The 16909-nt window shown below is 42.3% G+C and overlaps 1 long non-coding RNA gene and 1 other non-coding gene across 2 annotated transcripts in view; both read left to right on the plus strand.

The window, feature by feature from the left end:
• The window catches only part of LOC114816403, a 53938-nt gene extending 51459 nt beyond the window's left edge, over positions 1–2479 (plus strand). Inside the window, exon 4 of the long non-coding RNA XR_003764204.2 lies at positions 2180–2479. This is a non-coding gene — a long non-coding RNA (uncharacterized LOC114816403). The remainder of the gene's footprint in view (positions 1–2179) is intronic.
• A 5233-nt stretch (positions 2480–7712) lies between these two features.
• On the plus strand, positions 7713–7850 carry LOC114816885. Its single transcript, XR_003764689.1, has one exon. It is a non-coding gene; the product is annotated as a small nucleolar RNA SNORA7 (small nucleolar RNA).
• Positions 7851–16909: the final 9059 nt, after the last annotated feature.

Here is a 16909-nt window from a genome sequence, read left to right on the forward strand (position 1 = left end):
TGGAAAGACTATTTGCAAAAAGGACTCAAATAACTGGGTTCTAGTCTTCGTTCTAATCTTCATTCTCCCAAGTGGAAGGTTGGGAAGGCAAACATATTCTTTTAATAGTTGGGCTCCTTTATGTATTTCTCCCACCAAGCTGGGATCCCAGAGGTTCCTCTTTTAAAATATTTCCAAAGTGCAAAGTGGTCCTTGCTGTTGGCCACTGAGAAGCCGCGTGGCGCAGTGGAAAGAGCATGGCCTTTGGAGTCAGGGCTCCCAGCTCTGCCACTTGTCAGCTGTGTGACTGTGGGCAAGTCACTTAACTTCTCTGTGCCTCAGTTCCCTCATCTGTAAAATGGGGATTATGACTGTGAGCCCCACGTGGGACAACCTGATTCCCCTGTGTTTACCCCAGCGCTTAGAACAGTGCTCTGCCCATAGTAAGCGCTTAACAAATACCAACATTATTATTATATTATTAGGGACATTTTCCAGTTCTAAATCTAAACAGTGAGGCTGCATTCTGAAATTTCTAGAGACACTCTGCGATCTCCAAAATAAATCACTTGTATTATTTTTTCATGGTATTTGTTAAATACTTTGTGCCAGATACTGTATTAAGCACTGAGGTAGATACAAGATAATCAGGTTGGACTCAGTCCCTGTAGTCCCACATAGGGCTCACAATTTGAATCCCCATTTTATAGAGGAGATAACTGAGGCATGGAGAAGTTAAGTGACTTGCCCAAGGTCACACAGCAGACATGTGGAAGAGCCAGGGTTAGAACCCAGATCCTTATGAGTCCCAGGCCTGTACTCTATCTACTAGGCCACACTGCTTCTCTATTGAATGCTTACTGTGGGCAGATCACTATAATAAGCACTTGGGAGAATATAACAGAGTTGGTAGACATGTTCCTTGCCCACTATGAGCCACTACTATTTGCCAGTGAAATCATAACTTTGCTAGCGGTTTATCCTTCAAGACTAAGATATTAAATTGGTACCTCCTTTATCTTCTCTGCAATCCCCTGTAGTGAGTTTCCTGGCAATCCCACCTGATAGGGCAGCAATGAATACTCCACTTGAAACGTCATATTCCTTTTGCCTTCCCTGCCCCCCGCACCCTCATCTCTTGTTCTTCCTTTCTAGTTCCTTCCAGTAGCAAGAGCTCAGTTTGGGCAGGGAATCTATGATTTGGTCTAGTAGCAAAAGTGGGCTACAATGTAAAATAATGCTTCAAAAGTTAATGGCCAAGCTGCTATTTGAGGAGAAATTTTAGTCAAAAAATACAGGCTGTCTTGGACACATGGTGATCACTGGGATATATAAACTAGAGCAGTTGGGCCTGCCCCCAGCCTTTATATCTGGACGAGGAGGAGTGGGTATGGGACTGGTAGGACATCTTGAAAGGTTCATGGAAGGAAAAGGTACAAGAAGCTTTGGAGTAGAAGACCTGTGCTTTAAAAAAAAAAAATCCTTCCCCTACTTGTCAGGCCAAGGAGCTCACCCATGCAGTCAAGGGCCATCCTGTAAAATCAAGGGAGGACCCACTTTCTCCGTTCTGAAACCTATTGATCAGAGCCATTGCCCATTTAGCTTAAGTTCGTCATTTCTCTTGAGAGAACACTTGCAAGTTTCCCAACTCTGCTCCTTTCTTTGTATGTCACTGAATCTTTTAGGTCTGGTCAATATAGAATCCTTTTATCAGCAGTCTTCTCCAGGGAGCACAGGAAGCCATATAACCTAGGTGAAAGACCACAGGCCAGAAAGTTAGAGGACCTGGTTTCTGAGCTGACTCCACCATTTGCCTGCTGTGTGACGTTAGGCAAGTGGCCTAATGTCTAGGTACTTCAGTTTCCGCAGCGCTTAGAACAGTACTTGGCCCATAGTGCTTAGCAAATGCCATCATTATTAAAATGGAGATTCAGTATCTCTTTTTTTAAGCCCCATGCTTGACAGGAACTGTGTCCACCCTGATTATTTTGTACCTAGTACATTGTTTGGCACTTAGTAAAAGCTTAAAAAATATATTATTATAATTATTATTATTCCATATGGTCTGATCCTGCTCATGTGGCATGCCATTTCTTTGGACCTGTGATGTCCTCTCCAAGGTGACCTATTGGCATTCAATTACCTCAGCTCCTCAGTCCTGCTTTTGGTTTATATTTTCTTCATTCTGGCTTCCTTGTAGAGTTAAAGTGAGCAGAACCTTTTGAACAACACATTCTTCTGTTACGACTATCGGAGGGAGTTGGAGCACCGTGTCTCCATACAGAATCAGGGCATTCAGCTCTCCAACACAAGCCAACACGTTTGCACTTTGAATTTTCCATCTTTATACATTTTAATAACCAACACATTAGCATACTGAGGCATTTTATCCCAAACCAGGTGAGAGCTAACTTTTTCCTCTTTTTTTTAATTTGCATTCATTTTAAGTCTCAAAGACATTTTAACGTTGTGAAATATGCAGTTGAGTTAAATAGACATTATTAATGGGAATATCACATAATTAAAACCAGACCTACAAGATAATTAAGTAAAATGAACATCTCCCTGCCAAATTGATTGATTGATTATGCTTACTGAAACAGTGGGTTAGGATTTACCCAGAACTCTTATGGGAAATATGACCCATTGACAAGTTCCTGGGATCAAATGATTATTATTATATTTGCTAAGTGCTTACTATGGGTCAAGCACTGTTTTAGGCACTGAGGTAGATATGAGGATAATCAGGTTGATCACAGTTCCTGTCCCACATGAGGCTCACAGTTTATTTAATCCCCATTTCACAGATGAACAAAGAAGTTAAATGACTCCCAAGGTCAGAGCAAGAGATGGATGCAGTATTAGAACCCAGGTCTTCTGACTCCCATTACTGTTCTCTTTGAACTAGACCATTATATGTCACAAACAATTAAAATCTGGTCAGGAAATGTGGCAGATAGTAGAACAATTAAGGTTGGCTTTACCCAGGCTTTAAGAAGACGCTCTGGGCCTTGTGATTTGAAGAGGAGGGAAGAAAGGAAACCACTATAAAGTGGAGGCCATTCTGGGGAGCTGTGCTCCAATGTGGTGTCCTAAAGGGGGTAGTCCTTTGACCCCCTTTAGTACTTCAGAACCTCAGAGTCGTAGTTGGGACTTTGAGAAGTGGTGTTGTCTAGTGGTTAGGGCACTGGCCTGGAAGTCAGAAGATCCTGGGTTCTAGTCCCAGCTCTACCACTTGTCTCCTGTGTGACCTTGGGCAAGTCACTTCACTTCTTTATGCCTCAGTTACCTCATCTGTAAAGTGGGGATTAAGACTGTGAGTTCCACATGGGACATAGACTGTGTCCAACCTAACTACCTTTTATCTACCCCAGCATTTAGAACAGTGCCTGGCATATAGCAATGGCTTAATGAATACCACAAAAAACCCCAAATCAAATAATATTAAAAAAGTCAGCGCTCAACAAATGCCACTGAATGATTGATTCTAACTAGGACCGTGGTTTGCTGTTTTCTGAGATGTGATAATAAGAGTTGAGCTTTTCTAACAGGCTCACAATTCAAAAGAAAAGAATTTACCCATCCTGCTGCCAAACCACATTTGCTGAACGATCATTCTGTTAAATTGGCTAGAAATGACATAGGAAAAAACATTGGAAGTTTTAATTGGTGTAGACAGTGAGAAGGAAGAAATCATAATGAGCATTTTATATTAAATGTCCTGCCATGCTGACCACTGTATGCTGGATTGATGATTTCCCTATTAGGACACAAAGAGATCAGCACATTGTTTGCAGTGCTTTACTTTATTATAAGATAATGACAATAATTCACTGTTTGCAGCACTTTACTTTGTGATCAGGTAACCACAAGTTTAAAGGGAAACAAAAAAGCGGTAAATTATATGTTACTAAATGTGAGAAAAACACCTCACATAGATTGGAGTATAAGAATAAAAACAACAATTTCAGATAGAACACATTTTTTTTTCTGGAGAGACATTGATCATTGCATAATTACTCCAAAGCAGAAAATCATGGCAAAATTGTTAGGTTTGGATAATATAAGAAGCCCTGTTATTGAACTGAGAACAGAAACATGTAGCCTTTTGAAAGTTCATAGGAAGACAGACTCAACCATATTGAGTTAGATGTTTCCCACACCTTAGACATCAGTGGAGGATATTTTCCTTGTCCTTAGAATGACTCAGAGAAGTCAAATTTCCTCAGGTGAGGCACGGTCAATAAAATCTCAGTAAGAGAAGAACACTCTTGCACTAAAACTTTACCATCTAGCATGATTATCCAGTTACAGTGGGGTGGAACAGTTTGGCCTAGTGAAAGAGTATGGGCCTGGGAGTCAGAAGGCTTGACTTCTAATCCCAGTGATGCCAGTCGCTTGCTTTGTGACCTTAGGCAAGTTGCTTAACTTCTCTGTGCCTCAGTTTTCTCAACTTAATGGGGATTCAGTCCTTCTCCCTACTACTTAAACTGTGAGCCCCATGTGGGTCAGGCACTGTGTCCAACTAGATAAACTTGTATATGCCCAGTGCTTAGAACAATGCGTGACACATAGTAAGCATTTAGTCAGTCTGTCATATTGACTGAATACTGACTGTGTGCAGAGCACTGTACTGTGTGCTTGGGAGAGTACAATATAATGGACATGTTCCCTGCCCACGTACCATAAAAAACAAACAAAAACACCAGCCATAATTCTCTGCCATCTACAGATAATTGTCAGTTTATATAAAGATGCTACCTTTGGATTGTTCAGGGGTTTCACCGCAGTGTCACCCTCTAGGGGATTTGGGGATGAAGTAGAAAATCTCTATGGATTAGAATTACAAACCAAACCGGAATAACTCCTCTCTGTGAGCATCTTAGAGTTATCCACTGGTCTAGACAGGAATGGATTTGACTTACTTAAAGGACTTGGTCAAATCTTTCTCTTCTGCATGAGGTGGGGCTACAGAAATATCAAATGCTTTGCCAAACATTAGTTAACACTGGTTAGCCCACCAGGGGATTTTTACTTTAGTGTGTACAGGGCTCTCCATCCCAAATTAGCTTTTACAGAAGTGGAAACCTTTCTTCCCACTAATCTTCTATACCACGCCCTCCACAGATCATGTCAGTGATTCTCTCTGGGTTCCATTGGTGTGGACCATCTTCTCCCAAATGCTTTGACTGTCATTCTCCCCAGTGCCCATTGGAACCCTGTGAACATACCCTTATTGCTCTATTCCCGCATTAAGTCGAGACTGGGTAACTCTTCCTGGGCAGAAATCAGGTCTACCAACTATGCTATATGGTACTCTCCCAAGTGCTTAGGACAATGCTCTGCACACAGTAAATAATAAATACAATGTATGATGATTAAGACAGGTAATTGAGAGTTGTCTATACAGGCGTATCCCATGATGCACCGGGGTTATGTTGCACTGGGTTACGTTCCTTGAAAATGTGGCTATATCTTGAGTTATGTTTTTCCATAGTTATACACGTTATAAATTGGGATTGGTTCCAAAATGTCTGGAAAAAATAATACAAAATACTATTTATGTTAAAACTCAATAATTATTTATTCTTTGTAAAAGTAATTCCAAGCATAGCCTAACCACGTGAAATGAGGAGACGTAATATGATTTTGAGTCTTTGTAGAAGGCTGCAGATGTAGTTGTTTTTTTTAATTCCAGATTTTGGTAGTGGTTTTTCAATGATAGTGTTCCACGAGGGGCTCACAGTCTGAGCAGGAAGGAGAACAGGCATTTCATCCCCATTTTACAAATGATGAAACAGACACAGGCAAGTCAAGTGATTTGCCCAAGGTCTCACTGCAGGCAAGTGGAAAAGCTGCCATTAGAATTTGCATTCTCCGACACCCAGACCGATGTACTTTGCACTAGGTCATGCTCCTTCAGTCAATAAATTAACTAAACAGTTGTATTTACTGAGTGTTTACTGTGTGCCGAGCACTCCACTAAGCACTTGAGAGAGTACAACAGAGTTGGTAAACACATTCCCTGCCCACAATGAGCTCACAGTCTAAAGGGGGAGACAAACATTAATATCAAATGAATAAATTATGGCTATGTACATAAGTGTTTAGGAGCTGAGGTAAGGGTATTTGAAGAGAGAAAATCAGGGCAACGAGGGTGCAGTCAGGGAAGGCCTCTTGGAGGAGATGTGCCTTCAATAAGACTTTGAAAGTGGGAAAAGTAATTGTCAGAAATGAAGAGGGAGGACATTCCAGGCCAGAGGGAGGATGTGGGTGAAAGATCGGTGGCAAGATCGAGGTAGAGTGAGTAGGTAGGCATTAGAAGAGCAAAGCATACAGGCTGGGGTGTAGTAATAGCGCAGTGAGGTGAGGCAGGAAGGAGCAAGATGTTTGAATACTTTAAAGCCAATGGTAAGGAGTTTAATGAATTGTGTTCACTGAGGGTTTACTGTGTGCAGAGCACTGTACTAAGTGCTTGGAGAGTAAAATATGGTGAGTAAAAGGGTGAGTAAAAGCTATGGAGAATAAAAGGATTGCTAGACATGTTCCCTGTCCACAATAACACCATGGCCTAGTGGATAGAGCACAGATGTGGAACACAGATTCTAGTCCCAGGTCTGCCACTTCTCTGCTGAGTGACCTTGGGCAAGTCACTTAACTCCTCTTACTGTGTGGCAAAATTGTGGTTCATAAATTTCATATATATATTTCAGCTGTGTGACTTTGGGCAAGTCATTTAATTTCTTTGTGCCTCAGTTACCTCATCTATAAAATGGGGATTAAGACTGTGAGCTCCATGTGGGACACCCTGATTACCTTGTATCTACCCCAGCGCTTAGAACAGTGCTTGGCACATAGTAAGCGCTTAACAAATACCATTATTATTATTATTGCTGAGTGGCTGTCCAGCATCCTTTCCACCTAGCAGATGTGGCTGACACTCACCACGGCCAAACTACTACTTCCTACGCCTTTTCCTGCAATTTTCCAGTGTGGATTCTCTGACTTGAGGACTGATGGAATGAGGGAGGAATCAGAATGGTGGGGATTAATCAGGGAAGGCCTCCTGGAGAAGGTGATCTTTGAGGAAGGCTTTGAAGGTGGAGTGGACTGTTCCTTTTCTGGTTGAGTGGGGAGGGATTCTCCAAGACTGTGGCTCACATATTGTGGTTCATATATATAGGGACACAGTTCATTTGTAATTCTCCCAGCTAAACTCTTTCCCATCACTTAATATAGTGCTCTGTATACAGTAAGTGCTTAAGAAATGCTATTACTACCACCAAGTACCTCATCCGTAAAATGGAGATTAAGACTGTGAGCCCCCGGTGGAAAAGGGACTGTGTCCAAACTGATTAGCTTGTATCTACCCCAGTGCTTAGTACAGTGCCTGGCACACAGTAAACACTTAAGAAATACCATAGAGAGAAGAAATTTACAGTCTACGGGGGAAACAGACGTGAAAATATATTAATGTTCCATTGAGGGTGGGATGACTAAAGGGTACAAATCCAAGTGACACAGAAGGGAGAGGGAATAGGGGAAATGAAGGTTTAGTTAGGGAGGCCTCTTGGAGGAGATGCGATTTAATCTTTTGAAGGTGGGAAGAGTGATGACCTGTAGGCTATTAAGGGAGAGGGAGTTCCACGCCAGAGCACGAGGTGGGTGAGGGCTTAGTGGTGAGATAGGTGAGGTTGAGGTACAGTGAGTATGTTGGTCTTAGAGGAGCCAAGGCCCTCTCAGGGTTGCACCTGGAGAGTTTCCAGTACTCTACCAGTGTCGGCTATGGGAGGGAGAGTCGAGCAGAGGCGTACCCATTCCATTCCTAGCTTGGCCAGTGGCTAGCAGGTGGAAAGCAATCTGCTACAAGTCAAAACTCACCCATGCTGGGCAACAGTGGCATGGGAGTCGAGGGGAGACTCAGGTTTACTGCTTGGAAGGAGGCAATGGTAAACCACTTTTGTATTTTTACCAAGAAAACTCTAAGGATACACTCCCAGAACGATTGCTGATGGATAGTGGGGTGTTCTGAGAGAGGTGCGTCCGTGGTGTCGCTACGGGTCGGAAATGACTCGATGACATAAGACAAGATGAGAGGAGCCAGGTGAGCCAGCTGGATTGTAGTGAGAGATCAAAGAAGTAAGGTAGGAGCAGAGAGGGTGCTTTAAAGCCACGGGTAAGGAGTTTCTGTTTGTGGTGGTGGTGGCTGGGCAACCACTGGAGGAGACATGGACTGACCTCCCCTCTCCATTAGGGTAGTCAGTCATTTTTATAAATATATCTGCTTTCTTTAAAATTGATGCAAATCATTATCTTAAGCCCGGAATTTCAGCCAGTGGTACAGACAGCATATTTTCTTCATCTCTTGTGGCCTTTTACAATGATATAATAGTTTGCCGAGGAGTTAAACAACACTGGCTGTATCCCTGGGTTAATATATTGCAGAGTGTCTGTAACCCAGGGTGAGGTAGCCAACTATAATAGCTATATCTCCAGATTGCATATATTGTGGGATATACCTGCATGCATCTATCTAGCTACCACATTTAATTAATGCTATTGGAACATTCAGCAGCAAAGACGTGACACTTCTTCCCCAAGAAATAAGCATTTTCAAACACCTGAAAAGCTTCCAGTTTCATGAAGATGTTTACACAACACATCATGCATTTGTTTTTTCCTCTGTCTAATCTCCTCCCAACTCATGATTTCTTTCTTCTGCTGTACCAAAACAGCAGCAGGGAAACGGTGGCGGAGCAGGTTCTAATACCGACTCCTCCACTTGTCTGCTGTGTGACCCTGGGCAAGTCACTTCTCTGTGCCTCAGTTACCTCATCTGTAAAATGGGGTTTAAGACTGTGAGACCCATGTGGGACAGGGATTGTGTCCAACCTGATTAGCTTGTGTCAACCCCAGCACTTAGAACAGTGTTTGACACATAGTAAGTGCTTAACAAATAGCATGGGCTAGGGAGTCAGAGTCATGGGTTCTAATCCTGGCTCTGCCACTAATCAACTATGTGACTTTGGGCAAGTCCCTTAACTTCTCTGTGCCTCAGTTTCCTCATCCGTAAAATGGGGATTAAGATTGTGAGCTCCATGTGGGACCACCTGATTACCTTCTATCTACCCCAGTGCTTAGAACAGTGCTTGGCACACAGAAAGCACTTAACAAATACCATCATTATTATTATTATTGAATGGCTGTCCGGCATCCTTTCCATCCAGCAGATGTGGCTGACACTCAGCATGGCCAAACTACTATTTCCTATGCCTTTTCCTGCAAGTTTCCAGTGTGGATTCTCTGACGTGAGGACTGATGGAATGAGGGAGAAATCAGAATGGTGGGGATTAATCAGGGAAGACCTCCCGGAAAAGTGATCTTTTAGGAAGGCTTTGAAGGTGGAGCAGACTGTTCCTTTTCTGGTTGAGTGGGGAGGGATTTTCCAAGCAGGGGGAAAGCCTGAGCTATAGAATGGAGGTGGGTGAGCTGAGAGCAAAGTTCAGGTTAGTCTGAGAGCAGCAAAGAATGCAAGCTGATGTGTTGAAGGGGAAGGAACTGATAAGAGATAGAAGTGGAAATCTTTGAATGGTAAAGAATTTTTGTCTAATGTGAACAGAATGGGCAACCACTGGATGTTTTAGGGGAGAGTGATGCTTTATGAACACCATTTTAAGAAGATGATCCATGGGTACTTCTGTCATCATGGTCCCTTCTTTTCTCTCTGTCCCTCACTCTGTGCTGAGTCCCTCTGTATTTTAATTCCAACCTCCATAGCTTCTGTCTCATCCGACTCACACAGGCCCCACTGAGACATCAATAATATGCTTGGGCCTTTTGCTGTTGTACGACCTACCCTAAGAAGGTGTTCTTTGATAATGGTAGCATGCATTCTGTGACCTGCCCACCCAAGCGGATGGCTAGTTATATAACTGATGCTGATGTGAAGATGCTTCTACTGTATGATGAAACTCCATACAGCCCTAGTTGTTGTGATCGAATCTCCTCGGGGTAAAGTGTTCTGATCTTTAGTCTCAGGAAGATCTGTCCCATGCCAGACAGTTGAATAAAGAGGTATTTGTACTGGTTTATCCCAAGAAGGAGCAAAATTGTCCTCCCGTAATTTTATTTTGAGAAAGAAAAGAATGTTATTTCAATTTCCTTTCTCTCTTTTATATGGTATTCGTGAAGCATTTACTATGTGCCTGGCACTGTACTAAGGTAATCTTGTTGATAATCTCATCCCACATGGGACTCACAGTCTTAAGCCACATTTTATGGGTGAGGTAACTGAGGCACAGAGAAGTTAAGTTTCTTGCCCAAGGTCACATAGCTGGTAAGTGGTGGAACTGGGATTGGAATTCAGGTCCTCTCTGATTCCCAGGTTCATGCTCTTTCCACTAGGCCACAATACTTCTCCTTTTCCTCCTATATAAGGAACCACGCTATCTCTGTGGGCAGGCAATATGTCTACCGTTGTTTGGTACTCTCCCAAGCGATTATTACAGTGCTCTGCAAACAGTAAGCTTCAGTAAATACAACTGAATGACTGCCAATTTCCTCAGATATGCCTTTTATGTATTATATGTTAAAAGCAAACTAAGAGAGGAAAATCAGGCCTTCCCTTCTTAAAGCAACTTATTTTTCCAGCTATGATCAAGGGTCTCTTCTGGCTCACTAGGAAGGGGACATATATACTATCAATGAAGAATTTATTTATTATAGAAAATAAATTGGTTAACTTTTTCTGGACTAGAAAGATGTGCTACTTGGCAGGCAAGAACTTCCCATCACCACCCTGAAAATAATCACATTATCTTCCAAAAGGGAAAGTAAAGACACTGGGGTATATTAAGAAAAACATCAATTACTGTTTACTGTAGCATCTATATTATTGATGGCCTCAGTCAAAATCAACCAAGACAACATATTTCCTCAGATTTGAAGAAATAAAAATCTGTCTTGAGTCCAAATCCACCTGTCCTAAGGAAACTTTCTTTTAAATAGTTTTAACATTGGTGCTGGGCTGATTTTAACAAAAAAAACAAGGAAAGACTCAAATGTCCATGGTCAAGTCTTAAGATCCTATGAGAAATTCCATATCAAAATAAGTAATGTGGAGCCAATTGCTGCCGAATCTGCTCGGCTTTATAGAATGAAATGTTCTACCCGCTGGAGGAATTGAGATCTAAGTAGTAGCCTAACTGTAACCTCCTCATAAATTCAACATGCTGGCTTCAGAAAAAAAAAAAGAAAAGAAAAGTAATTCTGGTACCACTCATATTCCAAGTTATCCTAGTTGATTCATGGAGTTGAACTGTTATTAGCTTCAGGACAAATTGTTCATGTGCCCTTACTGAAGCCAAGCTATTGTAATAGAGGTGACCAGCCTACAAAAGGAAAGAGAAAAAAATAAAAAGATTTAGAAGCAATGAAAAAGCCCAGCTTTTCAAAATCTGTTTAAGACAATATGAAAAACTGCTCACGTACATATAAATAGGTGAAAATTCTCTTTCAGCTTTATTTACCTGAGAATGAATTTCAGTTTGAAGAGGCCTTTATGTCGTTTCAGGCAAAGCACCTAAGATATAAGCAATTTTCAACAAGAGTACTACACATTTGTCTTTATAACAATTTGTATGTAACAGCTTTTATGCAAATGACACTAAAGTGGCACCTTTTTTTCTAAATTGGACATTTTTATGGTTATAATTTTCTTCTGTAATAACAGCAAAAAATGGTTGTCCCACTGGAGTTGAACATTTCATCTCTAGCACTGTTTTGTGAAGTTGGAATGACAAGTTTCTTTCAATTACACATGGAATGACAAAAAAAAGTACTTTTTTTTGTCATCCTCATCTGAGTTAGCAGAGGCAGTTAAACTTACAGGGGACAGTCCCCGGACACCCACCTTTTTTGCAATTGGAATTGGTCTCATAAAGTGGTAATAAACCTTAAAAGGCACTGAAACAGTGCTTGCTTCCCTGCTTCCTCGGAGAAGCATAAATTACTTTGTTAGTTTTAAATCTTGTCCTTTAAAATTCACGTACACTCTTTCTCAGATCAGACTGTGGCATCTCTAGACAGTGGCATTTAATTGATGCCAATGCAATAAAATGTATGCTTGCTTTTTCATGCAAGCATCTCAAGGCAATCCAGGTTTGCTTGCTTAAACAACTGAAAATTTCTGCAAAGACAACCAGAGGAAGAATGCGCCTTAACCAATATTTTATTTTCCCAGGCTAGAAGTGAGCAAATGGGCACCCAAGGGTTTGAGGTAGAAAACTTTCAGAGCACTAATTGAAAAAGTGAGTGGCCTTCAATTGAAGTGATTGGTCTTCAATTGAAGGGATTGGTACTAAGAAGCTAATCAATCAGTGTTATTTATTGAGCACTTACTGCATTCAAAGCACTGTACTAAGAGCTTAGGAAAAGACAACACAGTAGAATTAACAGACATGATCCCTGGCCACAAGGAAGCTTGAACTCTAGACTGAAAGCTCATTGTGGGCAGGGAATGTTTCTACCAACTCTTTTATAGTGTGCCCTTCCAAGCACTTAGTACAGTAAGTGCTCAATAAATATGACTGATTGATAAATCAGTCATAATAGACCAACATTCCAAATGTTATTTGTAGACTAGATGTAACACAATCAGATATTTCTTTCCATATATACTTAAAGCATTATAGTTAAGTGATTTTGAATGTGGGTCCAAAATAGCGTTCAAGGGCTTCTAAAAAAAGTTGTGAGTTACATGGAAGTAAATAGTGGGACTGTGATCATGTTCGCCCCTCTGGATGGGAGAATTCACAAAAGCCTTCCCACCCTCGCTTTCTAGTGTATCAACTCTTGGAGCTTTAACAGTCTCTTGCTGCACTTTGTCTAACTCCTGTAAAGAGTCTCTGGACTCACAGCACATTCCCTTTCGCTCCCTCCCTCCCCCAAGCCCCCTTTCTTATTGCAGTACAGGGATTTGGTCTACAGCACTGTTCTTGGACTTCAGTTCAACAACTCACATACTGGGCTGCAGGTCTATGCAGATGCTTCTCAGAAAAAATTCTGTCTGAATCAATTGTGACTGAACCAAGGATCTATTTTTAGAACTTCAAAAGTATATCTCAAGAGCATCTCTTCTTTCCCTATAACTTTTTTTTATTAGTTGCTATGAATTATGCTATGTAGTGATAGTTCTTTCTAGCCACACTGACCCGCAGGATTCAGACTCGAGGAGAGCAGTAGGAGAGGTAAGCCCTTTTTTCTCTCTATTAGACTAGATGGTTTTTCTGGGCTTTTTCTTCAGTGAGAGACCTCCAAGCCAAAAAAAGGTATTAGGTGATAAAAAAAAAATAGTTAAATGTTAAAGCATGTGTAGACCATTGGTATGCTATTCTTTCCCATTCAAAATGTTTCAATATACAAGCTGTACTTTTATACCTATTATTTATAATCATCATTAGTAATAGTAATGATGATAATAATAATAGTGACAATAAAGTACTGGGGTAGGTACCAGAAATCCAGATCAGACACACTCCCTGTCCTATCCAGGACTCACAGTGTAAGGAGGAGGAAGACCAGGCATTTCATCTCATTTTACAGGAAACTGAGGTACAAAGAGGTGAAGTGATTTGACCAAGATCACATAGCAAGTGAGTGGCAGAGTTAGGATTAGAACCCAGGTCTTCTATATCCCACCCTCGTGGTCTTGCCATTATGCTACATATTGGTCTCCAGTAATTCATACAGATAAAAAAGAGGCATAACCAGGTCTGCTGTTACCCAGAAATTTTCTGTTTCATGGCTAAAGACCACTTCCAAGGAAGTCCCCAATGACTGGTTCAGCAGAGATAAGTGTCACACTCAGTAACGGTGTACAAAGCAAATGAGAACATCAGGAAGTTACAGGATGCTGAAAAATAAGTCTTCAACCTATCACAGAACTAAGCAAGACTGGACTACTGGATGGACAACTCACATGTAGGTGCTGATCTCCCTTCCTCCTGTCTCTCCCCACTCCAGTCTATTCTTCATTCCGCTTCCCAGCTCATCTTCCTGCAGAAAGACTCTGGTCATGTCACTCCCCTTCTTAAAAACCTCCAGTGATTGCCTATCAACCTCCACACAAAACAAAAACTTCCCACTCTGGGCTTCAAGGCTCTCCATCACCTTGCCCCCTCCTACCTCTCCTCCCTTCTCTCTTTCTACTGCCCACCCCATAGGCTCTGCTCCTCTGCCGCCCACCTCCTCACCGTCCCCCGTTCTCACCTATCCCGCTGTCAACCCTTGGGCCACGTCCTCCCGCGGTCCTGGAATGCCCTCCCTCCTCACCTCCGCCAAACTCTCTTCCCCTCTTCAAAGCCCTACTGAGAGCTCACCGCCTCCAAGAGGCCTTCCCACACTGAGCTTCCCCTTTTCCCTCTGCTCCCTCTCTGCCCCCCCTTCACCTCTCCTCAGCTAAGCCCCCTTTCCCCCCTTCCCTCTGCTCCTCCTCCCCTCCCCTCAGCACTGTGCTCGTGCGCTCATTTGTATATATTTTTATTACCCTATTTGTTTTGTTAATGAGATGTACATCCCCTTGATTCTATTTATTGCTATTGTTTTGTGTCTGTCTGTCTCCCCCGATTAGTCTGTAAGCCCGTCAATGGGCAGGGATTGTCTCTATCTGTTGCTGAATTGTACATTCCAAGTGCTTAGTACAGTGCTCTGCACATAGTAAGTGCTCAATAAATACTATTGAATGAATACACCTTTTTTGGAAAGATCCTCCCTTTCCTACCAATCTGTCGGTGGTTATCATCGAGCACTTACTGTATGCACAGCACTGTACTAAACACCTGGGAGAGTACACTTCAACAGAGTTAGTAGACACATTTCCCTCCCACAAGGAACTCTCAGCCTAGAGGAGGACACAGACATTGTTTCAGGGACTGAACTAGCATCATCATCTCTGCCCTTGTGTGGACCTCTGGTATGTCATTCTTTCCCATTCAAAATGTTTCCGTATACAAGCTGTACTTTTATACCTATTATTACCTTCAAAAAGAAAGGTGAAAATCTAATTGCAGCAATTATTGAGGTATTTCATGATTCTCCATTACCCGCAAGATAGTCATCAGACCACCTACTGGACTAACTACTATAAAATATTGTTGACTGATTATCCCTTGAATCACTGTACGGATTCAGGCCAGACCATGGAACAACAGAAGTGATATTTTCTGCGTGTTAGATACAGAAGTAGAGGAGGGAGCACCAGGGTGCCTACACAGTTTTCATAGACTTCATTGTTGCATTTGATACCCTCAGTAGATTTTGGCTCTCCCAGCCCCACAGCACTTATGAAGAATCTGTAGTTTATTTATGTTAATGTCTGTCTTCCCCTCTAGACTGTAAGCTCATTGTGGGCAGGGGATGTGTCTGTTTATTGTTGTAGTAATAATAATAATTCTGACATTTAAGTGCTTATTTTGTGCCAAGCACTATACTAAGTACTGGGATGGATCCACACAAATTGGGTTGGACCCAGTCCCTGTCCCTCGTGGGGCTCACAGTCTCAGTCCCCACTTTACAGATGAGGAAACTGAGGCCCAGAGAAGTAAAGTGACTTGCCCAAGATCACACAGCAGAAAAGTGGTGGAGCCGGGATGAGAACCCACAATCTTTTGACTCCCAGGCCTGCTCTCTAATACGCCATGCTGCTTCCCATATAGTTTGCTATTTGACTTGCTGACTTGAAGCAGTGTGGCTCAGAGGAAAGAGCGTGGGCTTGGGAGTCAGAGGTCATGGGTTCTAATCCCGGCTCCGCCGCCAGTCAGCTGTGTGACCTTGGGCAAGTCACTTAACTTCTCGGTGCCTCAGTTTCCTCATCTGTCAAATGGGGATTAAAAAAAACTGTGAGCCCCACATGGGACAACCTGATCACCTTACATCCCCCAGCGCTTAGAGCAGTGCTTTGCACATAGTAAGCACTTAACAAATACCACAATTTATTGGGGAAGCAGCTTGGCTCAGTGGAAAGAGCCTGGGCTTCAGAGTCAGAGGTCATGGGTTCGACTCCTGGCTCTGCCACTTGTCAGCTGTGTGACTGTGGGCAAGTCACTTAACTTCTCTGTGCCTCAGTTCCCTCATCTGTAAAATGGGGATTAACTGTGAGCCTTACGTGGGACAACCTTATTACCCTGTATCTACCCCAGCGCTTAGAACAGTGCTCGTCACATAGTAAGCGCTTAAAAAATACCAACATTATTATTATATACCTCTTTTACCAATTTAGCAAAATCTAATGCAGCAGAATTGCAAAAACAGTGAAATATTGTATTCTCTCAAGTGCTTAGTACTCTCTGTACACAGTAAGTGCTCAAAAAATATGACAATGAAATAACTAAGCCAGTTTGGCTGCCCTGAAGATTTCATCGCAATTCTGACAGCATGCCTGTTCAGGTCAGAATGACCACCGATCAGGGGTTGTATTTGCAATCAGACAATTACTAACATCAGGTGCCCCCATATCTGCTCAGTGACATAGACCATTAGCTCATTCTGGTCAGGGAATGTGTCTGTTTATTGTTGTATTGTACTCTCCCAAGCTCTTAGTACAGTGCTCTGCACACAGTGAGCGCTCAACAAATATGATTGAACGATCATGCTAGGCCACCCCCTGAAACAAATGCACTTGGCTACCATCATGAGTGTTCATGCCTCTGCCCTGGACAAACTGCGATGGAGATAAAAACACTTCTATGAGGATTTAGACCAATTCATGGGATATGTATAGCTGTTGGATGACTTCATTGTAATGAACAATTTCAATGCCAGAGTTGGAAGTGATGCCCATACACAGAGAAAAGTCATTAGGCCATATGGGATTGGCAGCTCAAGAGCAGTGTCCTCCTTTGGCCGAGTGAACACCTACCTCGCAATTACAAAC

The sequence above is a fragment of the Ornithorhynchus anatinus genome, chromosome 1 (genome assembly GCF_004115215.2).
Source record: "Ornithorhynchus anatinus isolate Pmale09 chromosome 1, mOrnAna1.pri.v4, whole genome shotgun sequence".
Classification (NCBI taxonomy): domain Eukaryota; kingdom Metazoa; phylum Chordata; class Mammalia; order Monotremata; family Ornithorhynchidae; genus Ornithorhynchus; species Ornithorhynchus anatinus.